The 21,920-nt window shown below is 42.8% G+C and overlaps 1 protein-coding gene across 4 annotated transcripts in view; it reads right to left on the minus strand.

Moving 5' to 3' along the window:
• LOC118358844 (N(G),N(G)-dimethylarginine dimethylaminohydrolase 1-like) overlaps positions 1 to 21,920 on the minus strand; it is a 142,597-nt gene that overhangs the window by 115,119 nt on the left and 5,558 nt on the right. The gene's annotated exons all lie outside the window — the stretch shown is intronic.

The raw sequence follows: 21,920 nt of genomic DNA on the forward strand, positions 1-21,920 counted from the left end.
TTGTTTATACTGTATTATTGACTGTATGTTTGTTTTACTCCATGTGTAACTCTGTGTCGTTGTATCTGTCGAACTGCTTTGCTTTATCTTGGCCAGGTCGCAATTGTAAATGAGAACTTGTTCTCAACTTGCCTACCTGGTTAAATAAAGGTGAATAAAACAGTGCCCTATACACTCACTCCATCATCTGCTCACTCACATATAACATGCACGTACATTTATACTGACTCTACACACACGCACATACAAGCTGCTGCTACTCTATTTATTATATATCCTGTTGCCTAGTCACCTTACCCTTATACATATCCACCTCCATCACTCCAGTATCCCTGTCTCCTTACCCTTATACATATCCACCTCCATCACTCCAGTATCCCTGTCTCCTTACCCTTATACATATCCACCTCCATCACTCCAGTATCCCTGTCACCTTCCCCCTATACATATCCACCTCCATCACTCCAGTATCCCTGTCTCCTTCCCCCTATACATATCCACCTCCATCACTCCAGTATCCCTGTCTCCTTACCCTTATACATATCCACCTCCATCACTCCAGTATCCCTGTCTCCTTACCCTTATACATATCTACCTCCATCACTCCAGTATCCCTGTCTCCTTACCCTTATACATATCTACCTCCATCACTCCAGTATCCCTGTCTCCTTACCCTTATACATATCCACCTCCATCACTCCAGTATCCCTGCACATTGCAAATATGGTATTGGAACTGACCCTGTATATATTACGCTTACTTACTTATTGTGTTCTTCATATTTATTCTTATTTCTCATGTGTTTTTTGTAGCAATACATTGTTATTGATTATTGCAATGTTGGGTTTTACGTTTGCAAGACAGGCATTTCACTCTACTTGTGCATTTGACATTAAAACTAACCACAGATGAAAACCCATCATAACAACTACTCCGTGAATCTAACAAGTAGAGTGAGTCATGATGACACATGATTAGCTGTATTAAGTGATGAGCCGTATTAAGTGATGAGCTGCATTAAGGAAAGGTAAACAGTCATGGATGGAGCAACGTCAGCCATCACATAATCAGACCAGAGAGCATCTCTGCAGTGTGTTTATAGGATTTTAAATCAACTCTGATCGCTTCAGGGACTCAATGAGAATAATGGCAGATAAAGATTGAAGAGGTGGGGGTTAGGCTAGGTGAGGCGGGGTGACTCCTCTGTCTCCTTTAATGTGATTAGCCATGGCCTCACTGTCAGAGCGACAGCAGCAGAATCATCAGAGCACAGTATTCTGGCTGGGGCAGAGGAGGTGATTGATGACTAGGGCTCAACAGACCGCATCAGGGGAGCAGATAAACTCTTTAAGAGTGTAGGGAGGGAGGACTATTTACCTGATGATACAGCTATAATGGAAGGGGGAGAGAGGCAGAAAGAGAGAGAGAAGGAAAGAGAGAGAAAAGGGCAACCAGTGAAGAACAAACACCATTGTAAATACAACCCATATTTATGCTTATTTATTTTATCTTGTGTCCTTTAACTATTTGTACATTGTATATATATATATATATATATATATATATATATATATATATATATATATATATATATATATATATATATATATATATATATATAATATGACATTTGTAATGTCTTTACTGTTTTGAAACTTCTGTATGTGTAATGTTTACTGTTCATTTTTGTTGTTTTTCACATTATATATTCACTTTGTATGTTGTCTACCTCACTTGCTTTGGCAATGTTAACACATGTTTCCCATGCCAATAAAGCCCTTGAATTGAATTGAATTGAATTGAATTGAATTGAATTGAGAGAGGGAGTGGTAGACAGAGATAACAGAAGCAAGAGAGAGACAATGTGGGATTAAGGAGGATATACAGGTACTGTGCATTCGGAAAGTATTCAGACCCCTGGACTTTCTCTACATTTTGTTAAGTTACAGCCTTATTCTAAAATGGATTCAATTGTTTTTCCCCCCCTCATCAATCTACACACAATACCCCCATAATGACAATGCAAAAACTTGTTTTTTGAAATTCTTGCAAATTTTATGAGAACAATTCAAATGTAAATATCACATTAACACACGGGAAGCATACAGACCCTTTACACCTTTGGCAGCAATTACAGCTTCGAGTCTTCTTGGGTATGGTGCTACAAGCTTGGCACACCTGTATTTGGGGAGTTTCTCACATTCTTCTCTGCAGATCCTCTCAAGCTCTGTCAGCTTGGATGGGAGCATCATTGCACAGCTATTTTCACGTCTCTCCAGAGATGTTTGATCAGGGTCAAGTTCGGGCTCTGGCTGGGACACTCAAGGGCATTCAGAGAATTGTCCCAAAGCCACAATTGCATGGTCTTGGCTGTGGGCTTACGGTTGTTGTCCTGTTGGAAGGTGAACCTTCCCCTAGTCTGAGGTCCTGAGCGCTCTGGAGCAGGTATTCATCAAGGATCTCTCTGTACTTTGCTCCGTTCATCTTTGCCTTGATCCTGACTAGTCTCCCAGTCCCTGCCGCTGAAAAACATCCCCCCAACATGATGCTGCCACCACCATGCTTCACCGTAGGGATGGTGCCAAGTTTCCTCCAGACGTGACGCTTGGCATTCAGGTCAAAGAGTACAATCTTGGTTTCATCAGATCAGATAATCTTGTTTATCATGGTCTGGGAGTCTTTAGGTGCCTTTTGGCAAACTCCAAGCGGGCTGTCATGTGCCTTTTACTGAATAGTGGCTTCCATCTGGCCACTCTACCAAAAAGGCCTGATTGTGGAACCATCTCTGCAGAACTGCACCAGAGGAACTCTGGAGCTCTGTCAGAGTGACCATCGGGTTCTTGGTCACCTCCCTGACCAAGGCCCTTCTCCCGCTCAGTTTGTCCGGGCGGCCAGCTCTAGGAAGAGTCTTGGTGGTTCCAAACTTCTTCCATCTAAGAATGATGGAAGCCACTATGTTCTTGGGGCTGCATACATTTTTTGGTACCCTTCCCCAGATTTGTGCCTCGACACAATCCTGTCTCGGAGCTCTACGGACAATTCCTTTGCCCTCATGGCTTGGGTTTTTGCTCTGACATGCACTGTCAACTGTGGAAAGGTATGTGCCTTTCCAAATCATGTCCAATCAATTACATTTACCACAGGTGGACTCCAATCTTGTGGTAGAAACATCTCAAGGATGATCAATGGAAACAGGATGCACCTGAGCTCAATTTCAAGTCTCATAGCAAAGAGTCTGAATACTTACGTAAATAACGTATTTCTGTTGAATTTTTTCTCTCTTTGTCATTTTTGGGGTATTGTATGTAGATTGCTTACGATTTTATTAATCTATTTTAGAATAAGGCTGTAACGTAACAAAATGTGGAAAAAGTTGAGTGGTTTGAATACTTTCTGAAGGCACTGTAACTGCCAAAACAAAGGAAAGACATAATTAGGGATACAAAGTATATCGAAAGTAGGTGCTGTAATTCAGCCATTAAAGTCCCATCATGCTTAGGGTCATGTATACAAATAATGGGCAATGCCCCCATCCACAGGGCACATGTGGTCACTGAATGGTTTGATGAGCATGAAAATTATGTGAACCATATGCCAATGCTGTCTCAATCACCATATTTCAGCCCAATTGAACAATTATGGGATATTCTAGAGCAGCGCCTGAGATAACGTGTTCCACTGCCATCAACAAAACAACAAATTATGGAGTTTCTCGGAGAAGAAGAAGAAGAAGAAGAAGAAGAAGAAGAAGAAGGGTGACATATCCCTCCATTAGAGTTCCAGACACTTGTAAAATCGTTGTCAAGATTTAATTGAAGCTGTTCTGGCTCGTGTTTCCGTTATTTTGTGAGTTACCTGTAGGTACAATAAAACTCAACCCAAAAGCAACTCTGCTTAGCCGAAATGATCCCAAGTTTGAATAATTGAGTCTGTAATTGAGTCTGTACTCTTTTTTTGTCTTCTTTCTTTTCATAAGAGGAGGCAATAAGCTCATTATAACAGGAAATTGAGAAGTTATCTGAGTGCTACTCGAGATAAGAGTTTCTCTGAATGATACACTGCCAACAGCCACATCACACGCCATTCATTTTTTAATCTATTTGGCCTATTATAGTGATAATGGATTGGAGTTTGATTACGGGTGGAGAAGTTTTTCTGATAGTTAATTTCTGCTCTCTCTGGCTGACCATTGTGGCCTCCCTGAACTGTCACTTCATTTTTTTTAATTTTTTTTACAAATATGCATATTTATATAATTTAAGTCAAGGAAGACGTCTCCTTTGACGCGGAGGCCATTGACGTCACGGAAGGATTCAACTACACACACACACATAGGCAATCACACACAGGCGTGCTTGCCTGGTCGCGTGCACACACAAATACGCATGCAGCTCACACTATTTCTTGAGGTCTGGAAGCCACATGAGTAATACAATCTCGATGTACTCTTAACTGAGAGCGTCCATCAATATAGATCGGTAAGGTCCCCAACCAAGAAAATCTATCTCAATATTTGCTATTGCCAGAGCTAATGGTCCAGACAGGCTTCTTAATGAGGCTGTGTTGGCCAGGGCCCAGCCATGCAGACACTTCATATCAATTGAAATAGTGGTTCACAGATGATATGAAATATATTGCAAACCATTGCAAACTCACCCCGTTGAGCTTTGCACTTTTTATACTCCATGGCATCAAATTCAGGATAAGTGCACTTGTGTGGAGATTATAGTACATTGACATTCTGAAAAAGCAGTCTTAATAGCAGTCTAACTTTACTTTGAGTTATTGATGGAGGGCTATACTTTCCAGACATCATCATAGTAATCATAACAAACTTTACTAATGACACAGGCTTTAAAGGGAATCACTGTCATGCGTGTGATGTTTCGTTTCTGTGGCTGAGAACACGAGGAGCACAGAACGAGAGAAACCCTTTGTGAGAGGGGACTCTATTAAACCAACACAGCCCTTGGCCTGTCATACACACGTCAGCTGGTCTACCCACAGACAGACACGCAAGGCTACGCAACCCCGTGAGAGAAGAGTCGAATCCATATCAAACACTATTCCCATTGCGTAACCAATAGCCAAAATCAATTTAAGGTCAATCCCACAGTTAGGCAACCGCACCAGACAAGATGGACAGATAAGTGCTGCACGGGGAGAGGATGTCACGCCCTGACCCTGTGTTTCATGTCTCTCAGTGCCAGTTCGTCTTGTATGTTTGTCAAGTCAACCAGTGTGTTTTTCCTGTACTCCTTTTGCTCTTCTTCTTCTTTTTGATAATCTTCCCAGTTTTGACCCCTGCCTGACTCTGGACTACTTTCCCAACAGCTTTATCATCCTGCCTGCCCTGAACTTGATTCTGCCTGCCCTGACCTTGATTCTGCCTGCCCTGACCTTGATTCTGCCTGCCCTGACCTTGATTCTGCCTGCCCTGACCTTGATTCTGCCTGCCCTGACCTTGATTCTGCCTGCCCTGACCTTGATTCTGCCTGCCCTGACCTTGATTCTGCCTGCCCTGACCTTGATTCCGCCTGCCCTGACCTTGATTCTGCCTGCGCTGACCTTGATTCTGCCTGCCCTGACCTTGATTCTGCCTGCCCTGACCTTGATTCTGCCTGCCCTGACCTTGATTCTGCCTGCCCTGACCTTGATTCTGCCTGCCCTGACCTTGATTCTGCCTGCCCTGACCTTGATTCTGCCTGCCCTGACCTTGATTCTGCCTGCCCTGACCTTGATTCTGCCTGCCCTGACCTTGATTCTGCCTGCCCTGACCTTGATTCTGCCTGCCCTGACCTTGATTCTGCCTGCGCTGACCTTGATTCTGCCTGCCCTGACCTTGATTCTGCCTGCCCTGACCTTGATTCTGCCTGCGCTGACCTTGATTCTGCCTGCGCTGACCTTGATTCTGCCTGCCCTGACCTTGATTCTGCCTGCCCTGACCTTGATTCTGCCTGCCCTGACCTTGATTCTGCCTGCCCTGACCTTGATTCTGCCTGCCCTGACCTTGATTCTGCCTGCCCTGACCTTGATTCTGCCTGCCCTGACCTTGATTCTGCCTGCCCTTCGGTACCTGTTGGACTCTGAACTGGTGCTGACCCTTTTGCCTGTCCATGATCATTCTCTTGCCTTACCCGATTGGATGAATAACTATTGTAAGACTCCAACCAACTGCCCCCTGTGGCTGCATCTGGGTCTCGCCTTGTGTCATGATAGAGGAAACATTGGAGTGAAGTATGGCGCAGCCTCCTGCAGCCAACCTGTCACCCGCTAGGACAAACGTAACTGTCAAATACTTGCAAAATGCTCCAAGCTAAATCAAGCATACTTCAAGAAATTGATTTGACCGAGGTCTGGTATTGGTGACCTAAATATAAATAAGTCCTGTGGTTTGTTCCAATTGCTCAATGTTGCAATGATCACAATCATTTTTTTATGCGTTTGTAACCAGGTTTCCATCCAACCTTTTTATGCGAATAAAGTACATGCCGGGTAAAAAGAAATCATGACCGGCCTGATGGAAACTGCAAATTTGCGGTTCAAAATGTCGACGAAACTAAATACGCTAGGAATTATGGGATCTGTTTGTGTCTGTAAAATCAATTATGCGAAAAAATGGCGGTAAAAACGTTTTTTATGCGCAAATATTGACATAATAACCATCATATCGAAGTAAACTTGGGATCACATGACATGTGTGGTCCTTCCATAAGGCTACAGATAAAATAAGTTATGGTGAACTTCACAGGGTGGTGAATGTGCACGGTGATGAGCTTGATGCTCCTTAATCTGGTGACATGATGATCGACGTTTGGCTAAAGGTTCACAACTAAAAATAATAATCGTAATAATCTCATCTATAGGGCTGGGATGATACCAGTATCGCGATACGCATTAGTAGCGTGGCAAGGACGCAAAACATGAAGAGGATGTAACTTCTTTAGGAAAACAGCCCGAATGTTGGAAACAAACACTATGTTGTCATGGAGTGTCACATCTATTTATTTCCCAAGTATAGCAAACAATATTTAATATAGTCATGTAGGCTATACCCGCACTGTAAATGAGGAGTGCACGTGCCAATACCAGAGTGGGCACATTCACTATATGCCACAAAAAAATGTTGATACAAAACCATCAGTAGAGTTGAAAATGCGATAAAACCATTTTTATCTGGGAATTTAACCGCAAAAGTTAACCCGCCTCGCCTCTCATGCCACATTCGAAACCAAGGCGGCACTGAAGATTTGTTTTCACATGGCTTGCAGCTAGCAAGCCTTCTTGTGTTATTTTTTTTTTTTAAAAAGCTCGGTTCGCAAAAAGTAATCGGCAAAGAAAAATAAGGCAGCTCATTTTATTGCCTCTTGGACAAAGGATTCTTTTGGATTTGTTTTACTGAAGGGCTGTTTGCGCTCACTGTTGTTTGTCGGACATCAAGTGTACAGCATCGTTTTGAAACAAGACATGAGAAAAACTTAAAGAATGAGGCGGACAAGGCTGAAGGAATCAAGAGGGCCGTGTTCAGGTATGAAAAGTAAAAGCTGTGTGTTTTCGAATCTACACGCAGTCAAAAAAAAATCTAAGCTACAGAGGGGAGCTAAAGATGCGCAGTGCATTGCTAAACATGGAACACCATTTACTGAGGGGGAATATATCAAGAAGGGCTTCCTCATTAGTTCACAGGCTATATTTGATTGATTGCCTAACGAATGCACAATCGTCGTAAAGATAAAAGACATCCCTGTCTGTCAGAACTGTTGAAAGGCCTCTTGCTGAGATGGTCGTAAAGTTAAAGACATCCCTGTCTGTCAGAACTGTTGAAAGGCCTCTTGCTGAGATGGTCGTAAAGATAAAAGACATCCCTGTCTGTCAGAACTGTTGAAAGGCCTCTTGCTGAGATGGTCGTAAAGATAAAAGACATCGCTGTCTGTCAGAACTGTTGAAAGGCCTCTTGCTGAGATGGTCGTAAAGATAAAAGACATCCCTGTCTGTCAGAACTGTTGAAAGGCCTCTTGCTGAGATGGTCGTAAAGATAAAAGACATCCCTGTCTGTCAGAACTGTTCAAAGGCCTCTTACTGAGATGGTCGGAAAGATAAAGGAGCAGCAAACAGTTAAGAGCTGCACCAGTGTTTAGTGTGGCTCTTGATTAGAGTGTGGATGTAAAAGCCGGTGTTTAGTGTGGCTCTTGATTAGAGTGTGGATGTAAAAGCCGGTGTTTAGTGTGGCTCTTGATTAGAGTGTGGATGTAAAAGCCGGTGTTTAGTGTGGCTCTTGATTAGAGTGTGGATGTAAAAGCCGGTGTTTAGTGTGGCTCTTGATTAGAGTGTGGATGTAAAAGCCGGTGTTTAGTGTGGCTCTTGATTAGAGTGGATGTGAATGACATTCCACGTCTGGCAGTATCTCACGTCTGCGAGATACTGTGACTCAGAGCAGGTATGCGAGGAGCTGCGTTTTCTAAAAGCCACGCACGGTACTACTACAGGGGACGATGTAGCAAAAGCCTTGAAGGATCATTTTGAGGAGAGAGAGGTGTCGACATTCAAAACATATTCGCTATTACAACTGACGGCGCCCCCACTATGATGGGTAAACATAAAGGATCGGCAAAGCTGATTGAAGATAAGATTGGCCACCCCGTGGTTAAATGTCACTGTATCATTCACCAAGGGATTCTGTGTTCCAAGATTTCAAATTCCAATTTGGTTACTGTGATGACTACTGTAGATAAAATCATGAGTTTCCTTGTTGCTCGCTCGTCTTTGACACACAGACAGTTTCGGGTAACTGCTGGAAGAGATGGAACTAATCCACAAAGACTTGCCCCGTCACTGCAGTGTCAGGTGGTTGAGTGGAAGGAAAGGTTTGTGGAGTATTTGGATACGGTTAAAGCATTTCTGTCTGAAAAGGGCCAAAACTACCAAGAGCTAGAGGATGTGGATTGGCATGTAAAAATTATGTTTCTCACTGACATAACAGGTCACCTGTCACGTATATCCCCCTCTCCTGCCTCGAGGTCATCAGGCTGCTAATTATCCCGCACACCTGTCACCATCGTCTCGTGCACCCACGCCTCATGACACTCACCTGGTCTCCATCACCTCCTTGATTATCTTCCCTATATCTGTCCCTCCCCTTGGCTCTTTCCTCAGGTGTTATTGACTCTGTCTCATGACACTCACCTGGTCTCCATCATCTCCTTGATTATCTTCCCTATATCTGTCCCTCCCCTTGGCTCTTTCCTCAGGTGTTATTGACTCTGTCTCATGACACTCACCTGGTCTCCATCATCTCCTTGATTATCTTCCCTATATATATCTGTCCATCCCCTTGGCTCTTTCCTCAGGTGTTATTGACTCTGTCTCATGACACTCACCTGGTCTCCATCATCTCCTTGATTATCTTCCCTATATATATCTGTCCATCCCCTTGGCTCTTTCCTCAGGTGTTATTGACTCTGTCTCATGACACTCACCTGGTCTCCATCATCTCCTTGATTATCTTCCCTATATATATCTGTCCATCCCCTTGGCTCTTTCCTCAGGTGTTATTGACTCTGTCTCATGACACTCACCTGGTCTCCATCACCTCCTTGATTATCTTCCCTATATCTGTCCCTCCCCTTGGCTCTTTCCTCAGGTGTTATTGACTCTGTCTCATGACACTCACCTGGTCTCCATCATCTCCTTGATTATCTTCCCTATATATATCTGTCCCTCCCCTTGGCTCTTTCCTCAGGTGTTACTGACTCTGTCTCATGACACTCACCTGGTCTCCATCATCTCCTTGATTATCTTCCCTATATATATCTGTCCCTCCCCTTGGCTCTTTCCTCAGGTGTTATTAACGCTGTTTTTCTGTCGGTGTGTTTTGTGTTTATTGTTTCGTTTATTTATTAAAACCCTCACTCCCCGTACTTGCTTTGTGACTCTCAGTGCAGTCGTTACAGAATAACACCTCACCTAAGGGAAGCATCAGGGAGTGTCAGTGTAATGACGTCGGGTCCGGGAACCGTTACAGGCTCCCCTGCCTCAGCCGGCTCGCCGGGCTTTCAGGTCTCTGCCGGATCGGCAGGCACCCCTGTCTCAGCCGGCTCGCCGGGCTTTCAGGTCTCAGCCGGCTCGCCGGGCTTTCAGGTCTCAGCCGGCTCGCCGGGCTTTCAGGTCTCAGCCGGCTCGCCGGGCTTTCAGGTCTCAGCCGGCTCGTCGGGCGTTCATGCCTCCGCCGGCTCGCCAGGCTCTCCTGCTTCCACCGGCTTGTCAGGTTCTCATGCCTCAGCCGGATCGCCAGGCTTCCCTGCCTCAACTGATCTGTCAGGTTCCCGCGTCACAGCTGACTCGACAGGTTCTCGTGCCTCAGCTGGCCTGACCAGTCCACTTCTGATCCCTGGGTTCGTCCCCTTTAACGCCGTCCTGCGGCTGGAGCCGTGCGTCGGGGAGGGGGTACTGTCACGTATACTCCCTCTCCGGCCTCTCGGTCATCAGGCTGCTGATTATCCCGCACACCTGTCACCATCGTCTTGCGCACCAGCCTCATGACACTCACCTGGACTCAATCACTTCCATGATTATCTTCCCTATATCTGTCACTCCCCTTCCTCAGGTGTTATTGACTCTTATCATGTGGGTGCATTGATTGTGTTTGTGTTGTTTATTTATTAAAAACACTCACTCCCTGTACCTGTTTCCGACTCTCAGCGCAGTCGTTACATCACCTCAGTGAGCTCAACCTGTGCCTGCTGTTCCACTACTTCCAGCAACTCAAAGGGCTGTCAACACGACACACTGTCAGTACTGACGTCATCGGAGAGTACATGGGGGGAGCTGAAGTCCAAGTTCTCTGTCAAGCAACGTGGCCCTTGGTTTCTGATCACTTTGAGGAGAGCGACATGGATCTGTCTGTGTTTCAGTGGAAGGATATCGAGGACTTTGAAAATGCAGCTGATCGAGCTCAAGGCATCCTCCCTTTGGTCATCAAAATTCACAGAGCTGCGCAAAGACCTGGAACGGACAGAGAGGTCAGGGGGCCTCCATTATCCACTGTTGAGAGAGTCTGAAGAAGGTTGCATGTGCAATGCTTTCAGCATTTTAGATCCCTGTATCTAAGTGAACAGATCTTTCTGAGCCCCTCACGCAGCCGGCTGACAACGGACCACTCCTGTGGTCGCCTGTGTGTAGCTCAAAGTCCCCAAATATAGCCCAGATAATAAGCAGCTCAGCAATGGAAGGCAGGGAGAAGGATCGCACTAAATCGGTAAGACGAGATTTTCAATACAAAATTATATAACCTTGTAATGTTCATGCCAATAAACGTGAGCATGTGAGTGTGTATGTGTGTTGCAGGGGATTTGGAATAAGATGGGGGGCTACGATTCCCAGCAGCAGATACGGAGATACAGAGTTCAGTTACATTTAGCGCTGTTGGTATGCCTTACAGTCGTCTTTTTATTCAACCTTGTATTTTTCAATAAATAATGTCATTTTGTAATCACATGTAATACCTGGCCTGTCACGTTCGCCGTCGTATACATAATGAGCGGACCAAGGCGCAGCGTAAGTAGAGTTCCACATATTTATTAAAGTGAACCATCAAAAAAACAACAAAGACTAAACGAACGTGAAGTGCACTAAACCAAAACGAAACAATATCCCACAAACGCAGGTGGGAAAAGGACCACACTAAGTATGATACCCAATTAGAGGCAACGATCATCAGCTGCCTCCAATTGGGAACAACTTACCCCAACATATAAATTCAAGACTAGAACACCCCCTAGTCACGCTATTACATCATAGAGAACCCCAAGGGCTCTCTATGGTCACGGTGTGACATGGCCTTTGTTGTTCTATAGCCTATATTGAAATGGGGCCGTTCCACAAAAATACTTGGAGGAGCCATATATACACATTATTATAATAAACAAAGTATAAATTATATTTTCAAGTTTCTAATGACATTTCCATATATAAACAATCAAAATGGCTGATAAATGCAATTGAAAACAGCAAAGTGTCGCACCACAACGAAATCTTGATTCTTGATAAAAACGCATCAAAGGGATATTGTCCATAAATCAAAACCATGAATAAAACCAACATTTAGACAGCTTTACGGAACAAAATATACATGAAGCCACTACTACAGGCCATCAAGTTACAAATACAGGCATCAAAATTTAAATTACCATAACTGCATGTCAGACAAATACACATAATGCAATGGAATAAGAGGAATAACATCAAAAAGGAATTACTTACAATCATCAAGGATGCCAAACAAACTCAAACAATGGAGAAAATCAGGAAGTACAATACAAAGATCTACAGTTGAAGTCAGAAGTTTACATAAACCTAAGCCAAATACATTTAAACTCAGATTCACAATTCCTGACATTTAATCCTAGTAAAAAATCCCTGTCTTAGGTCAGTCAGGATCACAACTTTATTTTAAGAATGTGAAATGTCAGAATAATAGTAGAGAATTATTTATTTCAGCTTTTATTTATTTCATCACATTCCCAGTAGGTCAGAAGTTTACAATTAGTATTTTGGTAGCATTGCCTTTAAATTGTTTAACTTGGGTCCAACATTTTGGGTAGCCTCCCACAAGATTCCCACAATAAGTTGAGTGAATTTTGGCCCATTCCTCCTGACAGAGCTGGTATAACTGAATCAAGTTTGTAGGCCTCCTTACTCGCACATACTTTTTCAGTTCTGCCCACAATTTTTATATTGGATTGAGGTCAGGGCTTTGTGATGGCCACTCCAATACCTTGACTTTGTTGTCCTTAAGCCATTTTGCCATAACTTTGTAAGTATGCTTGGGGTCACTGTCCATTTGGAACACCCATTTACGACCTGCAGCAAAACACCCTCACAACATGATGCTGCCACCCCCGTGCTTCATGGTGTTCTACGGCTTGCAATAACAATGGTCATTATGACGGTCCTATTTTTGTTTCATCAGGCCAGAGGACATTTCTCCAAAAAGTATGATCTTTGTCCCCATGTGAAGTTGCAAACCGTAGTCTGGCATTTTTATGGCGGTTTTGGAGCAGTGGCTTCTTCCTTGCTGAGCGGCTTTTCAGGTTATGTTGATATAGGACTCACTTTTACTGTGGATAGAGATACTCCTGTACCTGTTTCCTCCAGCATCTTCACAAGGTCCTTTGCTGTTGTTCTGGGATTGATTTGCACTTTTCGCACCAAAGTACGTTCATCTCTAGGAGACAGAACGCTTCTCCTTCCTGAGCGGTATGACGGCTGCCTGGTCCCATAGTGTTTATACTTGCGTACTATTGTTTGTACAGATGAACATGGTACCTTCAGGTGTTTGTAAATACTCCCAAGGATGACTAGACTTGTGGAGGTCTACAATTATTTTTCTGATGTCTTGGCTGATTTCTTTAGTTTTTCCCATGATGTCAAGCAAAGAGACACTGAGTTTGAAGGTAGACCTTTAAATACATCCACAGGTACACCTCCAATTGACTCAAATTATGTCAATTAGCCTACCAGAAGCTTCTAAAGCCATGACGTAATTTTCTGGAATTTTCCAAGCTGTTTAAAGGCAAAGTCAACTTGTGTATGTAAACTTCTGACCCACAGGAATTGTGATACAGTGAAATAATCTGTCTGCAAACAATTGTTGGAAAGATTACTTGTGTCATGCACAAAGTAGATGTCCTCACCGACTTGCCAAAACTATAGTTTGTTCACAAGAAATTTGTGGAGTGGTTTGAAACACGAATTTCAATGACTCTAACCTAAGTGTATGTAAACTTTCGACTTTATTTCTATAGATGCATTTCAAAAGGTGCAAAAACCGCACAGGATTTAACATCTTGGACAGTGCCTTGGTGTGGTGTAGCTCATCTGATGCAGGCAGGCCTATAGTGGAGCTCCGTGGTGCTAATGGACAGCGCCTCTGTTTAGCGAGCCATGGAATTCTTCAGTTTGTGGGCAATTAGACATTCAATAGACACAATTAGTTGTAATGCACATATGAAAATCATAGCTGGCACGCAGCTCATTAGAAATGGTAGGATAAATTGTAAATTGGCACTCCACACAAAAAAGGTTGCTGACCAGTTTTACAGAATTTGGCTATATTTAACCAACTGGCCTCCCAATCGCAGACCATGTGTAAGCATGCCAGCCCAGGACCTCCACATCCGGCTTCTTCACCTGCGGGATCGTCTGAGACCAGCCACCTGATGAAACTGAGTTTCTGTCTGTAATAAAGCCCCTTTGTGGAGAAAAACGTATTCTGATTGATTGGGCTTCCTAGTGGGTGCACCTGGCTCCCAAGTGAGTGGGTCTATGCCCTCCCAGGCCCACCCATGACTGCGCCCTTGCCCAGCCATGTGGAATGTGGAATAGATTAGGGCCTAAGTATTTATTTAAATTGACTGATTTCCATATGAACTGTAAAAATCACTGAAATTGTTGCGTTTAGATTTGTGTTCAGTATAGCTATGATCCCCCTTATATCTTAATGTAATGACATAAAATAAAATGTCAGATTTTTATCAACAGCTGTAACAAGTTGTCCAGTGTAGGACATCTTTACTGGTACCCTAGTTTAAAGAAAGACCCCTATACATATTTCCCATAAACAATATACAATTTCTATTCAATAACACAACTAAAATATATTCTAATATAGTTTCTATCCACATATTAAGTGGCTCTTACAACCAGTTTTTCGTTACCCCTTTAAAACAACTAAATTCTCTTTGTTGAAGAAGCCTCTGGACTTCACAAGGATGAGCCCGATTACAAATTCTGTCAACGAGTGTAATCTTGGTATATATATATATATTTTTTTTTTACCTTTATTTAACCGGGCAAGTAAGTTAAGAACACATTCTTATTTTCAATGACGGCCTGGGAACAGTGGGTTAACTGCCTGTTCAGGGGCAGAACGACAGATTTCTACCTTGTCAGCTCGGGGGTTTGAACTCGCAACCTTCCGGTTACTAGTCCAACGCTCTAACCACTAGGCTACGCTGCCGACAAAGTGAAGAACATAGTTAGAGCTTCCACCATTGGGTTACATTTTTTCAAAAACAAAGCCTACTCCAATTTACCACTGCCTTCCATAGCCATGAATAACTTATTAATGCATTAGGCAAGCGCCTTATGAGGGTCACAAAAACAAGATCACTTAAAGGGATACTGATAGATTCTGGCAATTAAGATGGACCCATGGATATCAGTTTTATGTCTCTGCGTGCAGTATGAAGGAAGTTAGCATTGGCTCACGAAACTACATCTAACTAGCGCTTCGGTGAAAAGTTTCAATCAAATCAAATGTTACTGGTCACATACCCATATTTAGCAGATGTTATTGCGGGTGCAGCGAAATGCTTGTGTTTCTAGCTCCAACAGTGCAGTAAAATCTATAAGTGCAGTAGTATCTAAAAACAATTCACAACAATACACACAAACAGTGTTTATATGAAGTCTGGTTCATCTAACCAGTAAATTGGCAGTGGGAGTCACAAATAACTAACTAAGAGGGCTGGGATCTGGGATACAAAGAGGGATCAGAGGACTGTGCTTTCTTCTCTATGTCCCAGCCAATAAAGCATGGTTAATCCAGACTGAATTCTGTGCTCACGGTGACATACACACACACAAACACACACACACACACACCGATAGGCTATAATATAAGCTCTTTACTGATGCTGGACTCATTTACCTCTGGGATCAGAAGACAGCGGCTGTGCCAATTATGGAGAAAACAGCCTGTTTGTTTGTCAGTGGAAAGAAAAGAAGAGAATCCACATGTAAGACTTGTAGAGAAGCATGTTAATACCCCTGGGGTTTTGTATGAGAGTGTCGATTTTTGTCATGATAAACATGAATAGCTTATTTGATTTAACTGGATTGGATGATACTCGTGAAAAAACGTAAATGTTTGTAGATGTTGGCAAAATACCTATCTCCCTGCACGTTTATAGACCAAACAAGCTGCAAATTAGGAGCCGTTTGAGGTGTGTGTGTGTGTGTGTCTGTGTCTTCAAACTTGCAGTGGGCAGACAAGTTTGCTATCAATCAGAATTGCGCGTCAGTGTTTCGTTTTCCTTACCCTCACCCCGCTTGTTAGATAATATGCACATTGATAGCAAACTTCCTTTCCTTTTGATGTATCACAGTAGGCAGCAGCAGTCTGAATGACCAGACCGAAACAGCGAAGTGAAGGTGATTGTGTGAAATTCTGAAGCGAATGGACAGCTTCACTCTATCCAATCAGAGCAGCAGGATCAACATTACAGCCCCCCCCCCGTCTTTTTACAGACTGGTAAACTAGCCAGTTGAGTGATTTACACCACGTAAAACCTCACTTGACTGACTGACATGAGAAAGATGTATGCATGCATGCTGGCAACCACATCCCCCGATCACGGATAATTACTTAAAACTACTCGGATCATAATCCTATCCAGTAAATTGTCCATATCCGTTACGATACTCGTTTTGTCCGACTACTCGGCACACCTCTTACCCATTACCACCAGACAGGATGCCGATAGGCACAGCACCTGTATCGGCAGGGAATGACAACGAAAGGTGAAAGGTGAACATTGTTATATTAGCTCATCACTGCTTCTTTGGTATTATGTAAAGGATTTTTACTTCTACATGGACCTGTTTACGACATTTGAAAGTTATCAAACCATTTAGTTTCGAATATCTACGTACATTTAGCAATTGCATTCTTCTCATATCACTCTGTAGTCCACTGACCTATTCAATGCTTTCTACGGCATCTCTGCCTATAGTTATTCAACCTGCAGGAGGTTTGTTTGTTGTGATTGAGTGGGGGGAAACAGCTGCTGGCAAGGTTCTGACAGACGGGTGTGTCTTGGTGGTGGCAAGACGAAACTAAAACCCCAAGCATTAGCTCTGGGAGCTAACACCCGTCTTCAGGTCTCTTCACGCAATCATAGTTCTCTGATCCACCAACGATACCAGGTCTTCTGCCCGACTCTAATACTTCAGACTTGGTAGGGCATTACGACTCTTTATGTCATGGTCATAAAGGCTTTATGAAAGCTAAATGTTACATGATCACAACTCTAAGTAAACCGTACCTCTTCCATTTTATACAGTAAAACACTACACTGCATGGACACACTTTCGTCAGATACAAAACAGTCTAGCTGACCAAACCTTTGACCGATACATTTCCTGTATGTCGAGAGCCAATTATGAACCCCAGGAGGTTTACAGATCAATATCCTCTCAATATCCTCTCCCAATGGTATGGCCGGGGCCCATTAGCAGCTCTCACCCGGAGGGTGAGTCTGATACGATATGACAGGGGCTTTCAGAGAGCTCGTCCAAACTTCAAACACACTGTCACCAGCAGGGTTACAAAGGGTCGGAAACTTTCCAGTAAATCTCCGGAAAGAAAATGTTCTATGGGAAGTTATTAAGCCCTGGAATTTGGGAAATGTTACTTAAATTGACCAAAAAAGTTCTTATAACAGTGAACCTTTCTTGTGGGATACACATAAGACAATTCTAGGTCTTGTGGCATATTTTGGTTAAACTATCCCCAATTCAGTGGAATTGCAACCCTCTGCATGCACAGTGCATTGTTCCATCACATGTACAGCTGATTCTCAAGATCTTGCACACTAATGAGATGCTATTGAGCCCACACCACTACACTGTCTGAGCCAAGGACTACATGTAAGTTTTGATTACAATACTGGGTGGGGTGAATATATTTTACGTGACATACACGATTTATGGTTAACTAGAAAATAGTTGCCTACAGCAAAGTTTAATTTCTGACTTGTTAACAATTTCTGCTAGTTGTGGGTTTTAGCTTGCCTGACCCTGCTAACCGAGGAGTTTTAATTCACCTGTTTCCATACATGTTTAATTTGAAAACATGTATCTTACAAAGGAGTTATTTAATCTAACTGCTTAACTATTTATCTGTATGTGGAATTATATTATTATTATTTTTTACTCATTTTTATCTGATCTTTACAGGAAAATGCCACTGGCACCATCTGATGTATGGATACATTTAACCCCAGTAATGTGGAAGGAAAAGCTGTGTACATTTGCAAATACTGTATGTAGTCAGAGAAATGCTGATGAATGTCTTGCTCGAGCTGTGTATGCAACTGGTTCACCTCTGATGCTCACAGGCAATGTGTATTGGAAGAGATTTCTGAATGTTCTTTGCCCAGCATACACCCCTCCAACCAGACATGCTTTATCTACTAATTTTCTGGATGCAGAGTTCAACAGAGTTCAAGTGAAGATCAAGCAAATCATAGAGGAAGCAGACTGTATTGCAATCATCTCTGATGGGTGGTCGAATGTTCATGGGCAAGGAATAATTAACTACATCACCTCCACCCCTCAACCAGTATTCTACAAGAGCACAGACAATGGACAACAGACACAGCGATCTCTACATTGCAGTTAAGCTGAAGGCAGTCATCAATGGCCTTGGACCACAGAAGGTATTTGCACTGGTGACAGAAAATGCTGCGAACATGAAGCCTGCTTGGTCTAAAGTGGAGGAGTCCTACCCTCACATCACACCAATTGGCTGTGCTGCTCATGCATTTAATCTGCTCCTCAAGGACATCATGGCACTGAAAACAATGGATACACTTTATAAGAAAGCCAAGGGTCATCAAGTTATAGCAACAATCTTCCTCACCAAGCAAAGTGAGAAGAATAAGAGCACCACATTGAAGCTGCCCAGCAACACCCGTTGGGGTGGTGTTGTCATTATGTTTGGCAGTCTCCTGGAGGGAAATTATTCTTTCCAAGAAATGGCCATGTCACAGTCTGCCTATATGGACAGCCCCATCAAGAGGATCCTGTATTATGTATTTTAGGAGAGAGTGGTAAGCGGCCTGAAACTCCTGAAACCTATAGCAGTAGCCATTGCCCAGATTGAGGAAGACAATGCCATCCTGTCTGATGTTCAGACTCTGCTTGCAGATCTAAGAGAAGAAATCTGTACTGCAAACTGCAATTCTGAAATACATCAAAAAGTATGAAGACTACTGCCTGAAGCCCATACACACCGCAGTGTACATGTTGGACCCCAAGTATGCTGTCAAGAGCATCCTGTCTGGTGCAGAGATCAACAAGGCCTATGGTGTCATAGGTTTATGTTTATGTCTCCATATGATATGGTAAATACATGTATATCCAATGCAAAAAACATTACCATATATTCCCACGAAATGTTTCCACCTCTGAATCACAAAATGTGCAACTTTAGTCAACAGACAGAGGACAGGGAACAGCACATTTAGTCTACAGCCCAGTCACATGCACATACAGTTGAAGTCGGAAGTTTACATTCACCTTAGCCAAATACATTTAAACTCAGTTTTTCACAATTCCTGACATTTAATCCTAGTAACAATTCCCTGTCTCAGGTCAGTTTGACCTTTCAGGTTATGTCAATATAGGACTTGTTTTACTGTGGATATAGATACTTTTGTACCTGTTTCCTCCAGCATCTTCAAAAGGTCGTTTGCTGTTGTTCTGAGATTGATTTGCACTTTTTGTACCAAAGTACGGTCATTTCTAGGAGACAGAACGCGTCTCCTTGAGCGGTATGACGGCTGCGTGGTCCCATGGTGTTTATTTGGGTACTATTGTTTGTACAGATGAACGTGGTACCTTCAGGCGTTTGGAAATTGCTCCCAAGGATGAACCAGACTTGTGGACATCTACACTTTTTTACTGATGTCTTTGCTGATTTCTTTTGATTTTCCCATGATGTCAAGCAAAGAGGTACTGAGTTTGAAGGTAGGGCTTGAGATACACAGGTACACCTTCAATTGACTCCAATTGACTCAAATTATGTCAATTAGCCTATCAGAAGCTTCTAAAGCCATGACATCATTTCTGGAATTTTCCAAACTGTTTAAAGGCACAGTGAACTTCATGTATGTAAACCTCTGACCCACTGGAATTGTGCTACAATGAAATAGTCTGTCTGTAAATAATTGTTGGAAACATTACTTGTGTCATGCACAAAGTAGATGTCCTAACCGACTTGCCAAAACTATAGTTTGTTAACAAGAAATTTGTGGAGTGGTTGAAAAACGAGTTTTAATGACTCCAATCTAAGTGTATGCAAACTTCCGACTTCTACTGTAAATACTGTGCATACATTTAGTCTGTTTATATTCACACAGTCTCCTTTATTAGGGTACACTATTAAGTAAACAGGCAGCATAAATATCCCTGTCTATAGCCTGCTGTTAGTATAACTTATTGGTGTAATATGGACAGTATACCACAAAAATAACGTTTTGCTTTCAATGGACTGACATGCATTGCAGTGATCTGCTCTTTCTATATGCAAGAGCCCTCTGCCTAGGAATTATGGCTGTTTCAATTAAAGCATCTATTTAGACAGATCAGATGATGAGATGCAGATGCTTTCTCATTACTGTGTGTGCTCTGGTACTCTGTGCAAACAGGGAATCCCAGTTTACAATGTAATATCTTTTGACAGCTCACATCTGACTAGACAGCTGTCAGTATTAACCACATCAAAGGTTATGGTAGAAAATGTCTTTATAAAGCATTGCATTTGACAATATACGTCATGTAAAGCACAATGTTCATCATCTACTCTTGTTATTGCTAACATAGGCTACTAATGTCGAGTTCTGCCAGGAATGAGGAGGATAATTTTACTGCTTCACCCATCTCATATGTATATACTGTATTCTATTCTACTGTATCAATGCCACTCCGACATCGCTATTCCTAATATTTACAGTACCAGTCAAAAGTTTAGACACACCTACATTCAAGGGTTTTTCTTTATTTTCACTACTTTATTTTCACTTATTCTACATTGTAGACACGACGAAATAACACGCGGGGAATCATGTAGTAACTAAAAAAAAGTGTTAAACAAATCAAAATATATTTTATGTTTGAGATTCCACAAAGTCCACGAAGTAGCCACCTTTTGCCTTTATGACAGCTTTGCACACTAATGGCATTCTCTCAACCAGCTTCATGAGGTAGTCACCTGGAATGCATTTCAATTAAGATGTGTGCCTTGTTATGAAACTGGCTCTCATGAGGACCGCCACAGGAAAGGAAGACCCAGAGTTACCTCTGCTGCAGAGGATAAGTTCATTAAAGTTACCAGCCTCGGATTGCAGCCCAAATAAGTGCTTCACAGAGTTCAAGTAACAGACACATCTCAACATCAACTGTTCAGAGACTGCGTGAATCAGGCCTTCATGGTCAAATTACTGAAAAGAAACCACTACTAAAGGACACCAATAATAAGAAGAGACTTGCTTGGGCCAAGAAACACGAGCGATGGACATTACACCATCAGAAATCTGTCCTTTGATCTGATGAGTCCAAATTTGAGATTTTTGGTTCCAACCACCGTGTCTTTGTGAGACGCAGAATAGGTGAACGGATTATCTCTGGATGTGAAGCATGGAGGAGGAGGTGTGATGGTGTGGGGCTGCTTTGCTGGTGAATTCAAGGCACAGCATTCTGCAGTGATACACTATCCCATCTGGTTTGGTCTTAGTGGGACTATCACTTTTTTTTTTTACAGGACAATGACCCAAAACACACCTCCAGGCTGTGTAAGGGCTATTTGACCAAGAAGTAGAGTGATGGAGCGCTGCATCAGATGACATGGCCTCCACAATCACCCAACCTCAACCCAGTTGAGATGGTTTGGAGTGAGTATGACCACAGATTGAAGGAAAAACAGCCAACAAGTGCTCAGCATCTGTGGGAACTCCTTCAAGACTGTTGGAAAAGCATTCCTCATGAAGCTGGTTGAGCGAATGCCAAGAGTGTGCAAAGCTATCATCAAGGCAAAGGATGGCTACTTTGAAGAAACTCAAATATACAATATATAACAC

Source organism: Oncorhynchus keta, chromosome 26 (genome assembly GCF_023373465.1).
Source record: "Oncorhynchus keta strain PuntledgeMale-10-30-2019 chromosome 26, Oket_V2, whole genome shotgun sequence".
Taxonomy (NCBI): Eukaryota; Metazoa; Chordata; class Actinopteri; order Salmoniformes; family Salmonidae; genus Oncorhynchus; species Oncorhynchus keta.